This window comes from Littorina saxatilis, unplaced genomic scaffold, assembly GCF_037325665.1.
Source record: "Littorina saxatilis isolate snail1 unplaced genomic scaffold, US_GU_Lsax_2.0 scaffold_1201, whole genome shotgun sequence".
Classification (NCBI taxonomy): Eukaryota; Metazoa; Mollusca; class Gastropoda; order Littorinimorpha; family Littorinidae; genus Littorina; species Littorina saxatilis.
In genome coordinates, this window is record NW_027125826.1 from 23,185 (window position 1) to 32,757 (window position 9,573).

Genomic DNA, 9,573 nt, shown 5'->3' on the forward strand with positions numbered 1-9,573 from the left:
AACGACATGTGTTAGCCCAAATCACTGACAAGTTTTAAGACAATGCGTTGAGGAGTTCTGAAATGTACCATTTGTGGTCTCATTACCCGCTAAAACGACTTCAAAAACTGAGAGGATTGACAACTACACGCTCAGCATGCCATAGCGTTCATGTTAGACAAGATATATGTGAACAAAACGGACTGTTTTGGATAAAGATTTGATTGTTCTGTCTAATGACATGCAAAACATGTTTCGGTTTAGTTGTTATGATTTGTGCTGTTGATTTTAACACGGGAAGCTTGATTTTGTGAATTTGATTTGTGGGAGGGGGGGGGGGGGGGGTGTCTGTGTTGCAGGTTTCACTGCATAGACACTACGTCATGAAAACCCAATTTTGTTTCTGAATAAAGTAGGGAAATTAATGGCCTTTTCAGTCATATACTTGGTTTTTCAATCAACAGCCTCATCAGTAAGATCTGCCCTCAAACGCATCTGCCTACTTTTTATGACGGGTAGTGTAGAAACCTCTGCAAGCATTCTCAGCCGAATCAGATGGAAAAGCACAGAATTGTGATGGTACTCTGAATTTGATCATCGTCCCCAGCGAACCCAGGAACCAAGGTGCAAACAGCCTTCCCTTAATGTAGCGGTCCTTCCTGAAAAATAAAGAAAACATATAACTGAGCACCTTCAGTATTCACGGGGATGGGTTTTGGTTAGCGAGGGGAGGGTGTGTGTTGGGGGGAGAAGGTGTGTATGTGTTGAGCTGTGTGTGTGTGTGTGTGTGTGGGGGGGGGGGGGGGTGAGGAAGCACTTGCTCTTCACATGACCATTGGGATCGGGGATGGTGTGTGTGATATTGTAATCTAAACTATTAAAAAAATCTGTGCGTGTATGAACTTTGTGCTCGGCAGAAATGTTTCTCGATTTTAGTCAAAAACAAGTGTGCCCTCAACCCACACACTTTCGCTCTTCAGCATCAACACTATACAGTTTGAGTTTCATTGGGAAATGTGTCTCGATTTCAGTCCAAAACAGAACTTTCAGGATCCAAAGCACTCGCCTGTCAGCCTTTTTATTAAAATACATTCAACCCACCACATTTTCCAGTGATGAAGATTCTGGGGATGTGTGTTGATCCCATTGATTTTGGCCATTTCAGATCTGGCCAGTTGTACATGGGATAGGAACATAACTTCACCCAGACACATAAAATATTGACACCCTGACAGTCAGTGACTGCTTCATGTGCATAGTTGAATTTTGTTTATGAACAAATTTCTCAAACGTCACTAGCAGAAGTAAAGAAGTAACATTTTTGTTAATCTGAGAGTGGTTTCCACAACAAAATCTAACTCTGAGCAGGAAGAAGCCAGGGTGTTGAGTGTGAACAGATTCATTCTTATTCCAAAGCCTGGCAAGATCTAGGATGGTGAGCCAAGGGAAGAATAACTGTATGTGCCTTTAAAATAATTCCAGTAAATTAGTAATGATTTCATTTTATCTTGCAATTTTGTTTTACTTTCCTGTGCTGCATTAGTTCATTCACACTGTGTAATTTACTTTAAGAATAGTGGCAAAGGATTTGAGAAGAGAAAGAGAACTAAAACCAAGCTTTATGTACCATTTTGTATAAATAGTACAAATTGTACTATGCAAGGATACATACAGATGTAAGAATTTATTTTATACAAAGCCGTAATGTTTTTGTGTCAATAAACTTGCATCTCCTGCCACTACTCTCAGATTCAGATGTAACAAGTGTTGACATAGCTGAATGTATCTATCTAGATTGTAAGTGCATCTAATGTGAAACGCAGATCTCTTTACAACACAACGTACAAAAGTCTGCCAAAAACATCTACACAGCTTCAAACTACTATATCACCAGTGCCAATTTACATATCATAAATCAATTTTACAATAACAATTTAATAGGCACAAGCAGGTACTTGGTAGTGGTACAGAAATGTGTGACTTACTCTTCATGGTAGTCTGTAAAGCAGCATGTCCACTCAGTCTGAATCCTCTCCAGAATCCATATATATCTGAATGCAAGAGCTGTATGAACACTTCATCACACATCATCTCTGGTTTCTTAGGAGGCCTGAAAAAACACACCATAAAATAATTAATTAACAATAAATAATAACTGTATTATAATTAAACCACTCGCTCATTGATTCTTTTATCCCCTCTTTCACAATCATAGTTTATACAGCAGCATTTACCTCTGACTCTGTTCATGCAGAGTAAATATCAAGTATTTAAACAGAAAAATAAGTCATTGTTGAATAACCCTTCTAAAAATACACAATAGACACACTTTCAGTGGCAGTGATTCAAGTGAAGTCAGTTTCTTTCTTCATTTGTATACACACAAAAATTGTTTTGGGCCAGTTAGTGTTACTCTTGGCTTTACACACTTACTATATCAAATTATACATGCATTCAGCTTAGAAAACATACTTCTAATGTTGGGAGTGCAGTGTGAGCCAGGACATTTACAGCAAATAAGGATACACAACAGTTCATTCAGAGATAGATTTGCCATTCACTGCATTATATTGTTAGTTGAATGAGATCTATAGATCTACAGCGATGCTTCAATGCATTAGATTAGCTTTGTTTTAGTGTCTACTGTTCATTGCTCCACCGTGGGAAATTCAGTCAACAGTGCACAGTTCCGAAGAAACCGATGCTGCTGTGCATAATCATTGATCAATGCATTGACGATCGTTCATTGTCAATGTCACTGTCAGAAAAACAACAACTGTATCTTTCATCGTCACCACTACACAATGGCTCGTAGGCCTATTTTCCTATGACACTGAACACGGTTTCGGAGACACTCAGACAGTACTGCCTGGCCCATAGATCTAGATCTACCCTTGCTCTCACTTTCTAACAAATGTATTATTGCAATATAATCTGACACACACTCACACACCGAGGCGCACAAACGAACACACACACCGTGGGACACACAAACTACACGCACACAACGGATGAATCTTGCTCTTACCTGTTGGATGATCCAAACCGATTAAAATCAGCGACAGGAAGATGTACAAGCCAAATTTGTACAGTCGCTGATGTAAAAAGTGGAAATTTAGTCAATGTTCATAGCAAATCTCCCGACTCAAGGTAGATCGTGTTCCAAATCAGCTGTGCCGGTCACTTCACGACTTGTATTTGAACCCCCTCCAAAGCGCAATCAATGTTTCAACTTCTTTGTCGACATCATTCTTTGGTTCATGCGTCGGACTGCCGAATATTTGATTTTTTTGTACAGCAAAATCAAAGACTGTCATGGCGGCCGCCATTTGTATTTTTGCAATAGTTCGAAACTAAGGAATTTGGTCCTCCTCGGAGGAGGACCAAATTTAGGCAAGTTAGTCACCAACTTAGGTCGGAACATTTGAAAATATCGTGCCATGCATTGCGCACTAGAGCGATAGTTTCGAACTTTGGATTTAGTTCCCAACTAGCTTGATAGTCTCCATTCATGCATTCCACTACATATGACTGGCCGCTCCTGCGGCTCGTCAATAAGGTGGGGGGGGGGGGGGGGGGGGGTGGCGGCAGAGGGATAGTACTTCAAACAGGAGTGAGGACGGGGTGCCTAATGACGGTTCCTTTGATGTCTGTAGACTGGGTTCTGTGGTAGGCCATGAACGCAGGAGGTACACATTCTTCTTCCTGGCCACACTTGAATATAGCAGTGATGTATGCATTACAATGTTATGCCGCTCGACGACTCGAGGATCAGGTACCCTTCTCCCTGACAGAGGGAGACAACAGCCTCATAACAAAACTGACGAGCAGTTACTTGACAACATATTCAGTCACATTGAGACATTTCATCCCAGTGTACCACAGCGAGACTTGCCATCTGAACTGACGATCACGTACTTGTGGAAGTTTTGTTGTTTCCTTCCACGAGAACAGAAACGTAAAAATGTAAACAGTTCCCACTTCGTTCTGTATTGACCTCATTTGATATGTGTGTTGTTTGGTTTGAATACACTCTCGATACTTCAGTCAGCGGCACAGAACTTATATAAAAATGACGGTGTAAAACGCAATCAATCTCGTCGGTACGACTTCTGTCTTATGCGGTGTGGTGCATGTTCAGTAAATGTCTAAAAGCACCGTCTTTGAAATAATCCTCGTGGTTGACAAGGACGTTAAACCTCAAAAGTTATACATCAGCAAATCCTTACTACCGGTAAATTAGCAAGTAAATGGACTTGTTTTTATTCACACAGTACGTAAACGTCAGGTCATAAACGTAACAGAGACATGGCACACCGTGAGACCAAACTGCGCACTGTGTGTGTGTCGCTCGCCGCGATCGCTGGTCAGTCTCAGCATTAACAAGATGGCGGCCGGCCGAGCCAACCAGAACGCGTTTTTCGACCTCGCTAAGAGGGCTTGTCCCTTCTGTCTGATATAAGTTCTGTGGTCAGCGGTTGCCTTATATGTTTCAATGTTTTTGTCTTGATTTTGGAATCTCCGAGCGACAGAGAGAGAGAAAAAACAAGTCGCGTAAGGCAAAATTACTACATTTAGTCAAGCTGTCAAACTCACGGAATGAAACTGAACGCACTGTGATATGCACACGCCAGAATAGCGCGGTAGCGTATTGTGCTAAGCAGGTAAGCGCACTTTTCTGTATTCGTGTTAACTTTCTGAGCTTGTTTTGAATACAACCTATCATATCTATATGTTTTTGGAATCAGGAAACGATAAAGAATAAGATGAAATCATTTTTGGATCGATTTCTTAAATTTTAATCGTAAGACTAATTAATCTGTGTTCGTTAATTGTGATCACATTTTATGAGTAAACATGACATATGTATATATTTTTAGATTCAGAATGTGATGAAGAATACGATGCAATCAATTTTAAATCTGTTTGCGAAAAATCGATTTTAATGACAACTTTAATGAGCAAACTCATCAATTAATTTGTAAGCCTCCAAGCTGAAATGCAATACCAAAGTCCGGGCGTCGTCGAAGATTACTTGACCAAAATTTCAACCAATAATTGGTTGAAAAATGAGAGCGCGACAGTGCCGCCTCAACTTTCACGAAAAGCCGGATATGACGTCATCAAAGACATTTATCAAAACAATTAAAAAAAACGTCTGGGGATATCATACCCAGGAACTCCCATGTAAAATTTCATGAAGATCGGTCTAGTAGTTTTCTCTAAATCGCTCTACACACACACACACACACACACACACACCACACCCTCGTCTCGATTCCCCCCTCTACGTTAAAACATTTAGTCAGAACTTGACTAAATGTAAAATGAGAGAGAGATAGCGCGCGCGTGTGTGTGTGTGTGTGTGTGTGTGTGTGTGTGTGTGTGTGTGTGTGTATAGAGCGATTCAGAGTAAACGACTAGACCGATCTTTATTAAATTTTTCATGAGAGTTCCTGGGTATGATATCCCCAGACGTTTTTTTTTCTCATTAATTTTTTTCGATATATGTCTTCGATGACGTCATATCCGGCTTTTTGTAAAAGTTGAGGCGGCACTGTCACACCCTCATTTTTCAATCAAATTGAATGAAATATTTGTAAAGCAATCTTTGACGAATGCCGGACTTCGGTATTGCATTTCAGCTTGGTGGCTCAAAAATTAATTAATGACTTTGGTCATTAAAAATCTAAAAATTGTAATTAAAAAAAGTTTTTATAAAACGATCCAAATTTACGTTCATCTTATTCTTCATCAATTTCTGATTCCAAAAACATATACATATGTTATATTCGGATTAAAAACAAGCTGTGAAAATTAAAAATATAAAATTTATGATCAGAATTAAATTTCCGAAATCGATTTAAAAACAATTTCATCTTATTTCTTGTCGGTTCCTGATTCCAAAAACATAAAGATATGTTATGTTTGGATTAAAAACACGCTCAGAAAGTTAAAACGAAGAGAGGTACAGAAAAGCGTGCTATGCAGCACAGCGAAACCACTACTGCGCAAAACAGGCTCGTCAGTTGCACTGCGTTTTGCACGAGCGGCGGACTACGGTCATTGTGAACAAATGCAGTGCGTTCAGTTTCATTCTGTGAGTTCCAAAGCTTGACTAAATGTAGTAATTTCGCCTTACGCGACTTGTTTCTCTTGCTCTCACTCCTGGTTTGTGTGTGTATATATGTATGTGTGTGCGTGTGTTTCAGTGTGTGTGTGTGTGTGTGTGTGTGTGTGTGTGTGTGTGTGTGTGTGTGTGTGTGTGTGTGTGACTCTCTATCTCTCTCTCTCTCTTGCTCACTCGCTCGCTCACTCACTCTGTCTCTCTGTCTCTGTCTCTCTGTCTCTCTCTCTCTCTGTCTCTGTCTCTCTCTCTCTCTCTCTCTCTCTCTCTCTCTTATGTTATGTTCGTTTGTATGTATGTTTTTGTTTGTTTGTTTAGTCTGTTAATCGTTTGTTTATTCGGTTGTTTGCTTGTTATTACTTCTTTGATTCATATTCTAACATTTTTTAAACGTATTGGCATTAGATTAAACCCTCCCATGGGCGAGGGCTGGATGTAAAAAAAACACCTGTTTGCTTATGCCATTACCCTCGTTAATAAAGAATTTGTCTTTGTCTTGTCTTGTCTTGTCTCTCTCTCTCTCTCTCTCTCTCTCTCTCTCTATCTCTCTCTATCTCTCTCTCTCTCTCTCTTTATCTCTCTGTCACGATCGGGTGACAGAGACCAAGAAAGCGTCACTCAGTGGAGTGCCTGTTCTGGGTCAATGTATGATAGAAAGCGCCTGTGCGTGATATTGGGCTACAGCAGAGTTTGCTGACAGTGCTCAATGAACACGGATGTTTCGTAGCGCACGAGTTTCACAGTGCGGGGGTTTCTGCTGTCACAGGGCTGACGGTTTTTCGCTGACAGCGCGCACGGGATTTTCGCGGATCGAGTTTCTCGTGTCTTTTTTCTGCTTGGGAGGCAGAATTGTGTATAGCTGGACTGGTTTGGTGACAAGGTCAGTCACGTGTATTTGGCTAGGTGGTCTGTCAGAGACTCAAAGGACGACGCACTTGACACCCAGCGGCAGAAGGGGAAGGATCTAATACACAGTTTCTAGAGTATGATGGTTTTTCACCGAGTATTATATTCGGCACTCTAGGGGAACTTCCACAAGTTATTCCTTTTCTCTGCCACGTATTTTGCTGAGGACAAGTCGTCAACTTTCCTTCGTCGGCGATGGCTTTCGCATAAGGATTCGACAAGGGGTTCTGGACGTTTTTGGTCACTGTTGACGAACAGAGGCTGTTCCAGGGAGGAAGCGGACTTTGCTTCCATTGAGAGTACAATCATAGGCTTTTGAGGTAATAAATCATTATTTAACGCTGTTGATGAGTCTGTGTTGTGGAATGAAATACTCTCTGTTGTTCTTTCCAGGTTAGCGCATAATTTACTCTCTGTGACGCTAAAATACTAATCTGTATATGGTTTTTGCAGATAGGGAGAGAAGGACGGAAAATGGCTGTTTTGTTGTTGTAAAAAGTCCGTTTTGTGCAGGCCCACGTGCTCGATGAGGTATTTAAAGATGACATGTTTTAAGGTGGTGGGTGAGGGGTAGCTGACATGTTTAGTGCACCGATGCTTTCTGTTTGCAGCCTCCGTTCGTTTCGCTTCGCTTCGTTACGTGTTCCTGTAACGTCTGCACGGCTGACTTTGGCGGGACCTGTTGAAGCTACGCTAACCAGGAGACCGGTTAACCAGGAGACCGGCTAACCAGCGGACCGGCTAACCAGCGAACCGGCTAACCAGCGGACACGCTAACCAGCGAACCGGCTAACCAGCATACCGGCTAAGCAGCAGCAGCAGAGATAAAGCTAAGTGCACCATGTCGTACGCACCCCGTTGACCACCGTTGTCTTTTCGTATCTATGATTTCATTGGAGTAGTGACAACGTGGGGTGTGACCCCTGCACGAACTAGAGCTTTTCGAACAGAACATTCGCATTTAACTATATTTACACGGGTTCAGCGTGTTACTATAATTTTCTATATACTACTGGCATTTTGTCAGTGAACACTGTTTTTTTACGTGTTGAGAACGTAAAAGGAACATATTTTGAGTGAAGGCTCGAGGGAGGTGGAGAGTTTATACATAAACAGGCGTCTGAAACTTATACTTTTGTTGACTCTATTTAATTGTATGACTGCGAGAGTGGATCGTGGTGTGGTTAGTTAATTAGTAGTAATTAACCGGTTCATAATCACCTTAAGTGATATATTGAAACGTGACACATGGGGGCCAAGCCGGGATCTACTCAGTTAATTTCCAACTGATAAAGACCCACCAATTAAGGATAACTAAGAGCAGATAATCTCGTCAGTGCTCGACTTATTTTCTGCTTGGTGCTACCCTTTTTTGTATAGTTTTGATCATATACCACACCTTAAGCGATTCACATCTTGCAGGGAATGTAAATTGTAATTTGTGAGTTATTGTATGCGCTAACTGTGATTACCTCCCTTTCCTTTGTTTGTGAATCTTTGTTGTTGTACGTTCATAGTTTTCCGTTGCAGAGAGCTGAGCAGGGTTAGCGGATTTGTTATTCGTTTTACTCAGTTTTCTCTACATTGTTGTTTCGCATTCTGTAACAGGTTACATTTCTACCGTCCTGTTTTACTTGGATTTTTCTCCATATTTTGACTTTGTTGGAATTTTGGGGGGGAAGGGTCCGAGGACTTCTGTCCTAACCAAGGCTGTGGGAAACACTCTGTTTCACCGCAAAAAGCAGCCATAAAGTAGGCTACGCGATTTGTTCTACACCGTTTGGATTTTTCTTCTGCATTTTCTGGTTACTGGATTTTTGTATCCATCGCTTTCATCACCGCGTGTTCTAGCTATAGCTGCGTTAGACTTACTTTTGTAATAAAGCTTTGCTAAAACTAACCATGGCTACAGGGGGATCTCCTACGAAGAGATTAACTTTTGAGACTCCTGGTAGCGAGGAACAGACAGAGCGAGACGCACGCGTTAGAGCGCGTAGTTTGCTTAAGCGCAAGGAGTTAGAACGTAAGGAAGACATAGAGCGACAGACGAGAAAAGAAGAGCTTGACAGACAAGAACGACAGGCCGAACGTGAGAGACAGGAACGACAAGACGAACGTGACAGACAAGAACGGAAAGAGAAAGATGAACGAGACAGACAAGAAAGGGAACGACAGGCCGAACGACAGGCCGAACGTGACCGACAGGATAAGAAAGACGAGCTTGAGAGACAGGAACGACAGGCCGAACGTGACAGACAAGAAAGGGAACGACAGGCCGAACGACAGGCCGAACTTGACAGACAGGAAAAGAAAGACGAACGTGACAGACTAGACCGGAAGGAACAGGCGGATCGCGATCTCCAGCTAGAACTAGCTAGGCTACAGGCCGAGAAGGGTACGCTTACTCAGGCTAGCGCGCCGACGTTTGTTGCCGACCGTACGAGACTGCCGACGTTCGACGATGACAAGGACGAGCTCGACGACTTTTTACGCCGGTTTGAGCGCATTGCATCTGACCAGAAGTGGGAAGAGGCCACGTGGGCTAGCCGCCTTAGCACCTG

General features: G+C 42.0%; 1 long non-coding RNA gene across 1 annotated transcript; it reads right to left on the bottom strand.

Annotated features, from left to right (window-relative positions):
- Positions 1 to 289: 289 nt before the first annotated feature.
- Positions 290 to 3,505, bottom strand: LOC138954298 (uncharacterized). The gene is made up of 3 exons (XR_011451785.1): positions 3,008 to 3,505; positions 1,965 to 2,089; positions 290 to 638 (listed from the first exon to the last, which is right to left on the bottom strand). It is a non-coding gene; the product is annotated as an uncharacterized lncRNA (long non-coding RNA).
- Between the last annotated feature and the right edge of the window lie 6,068 nt (positions 3,506 to 9,573).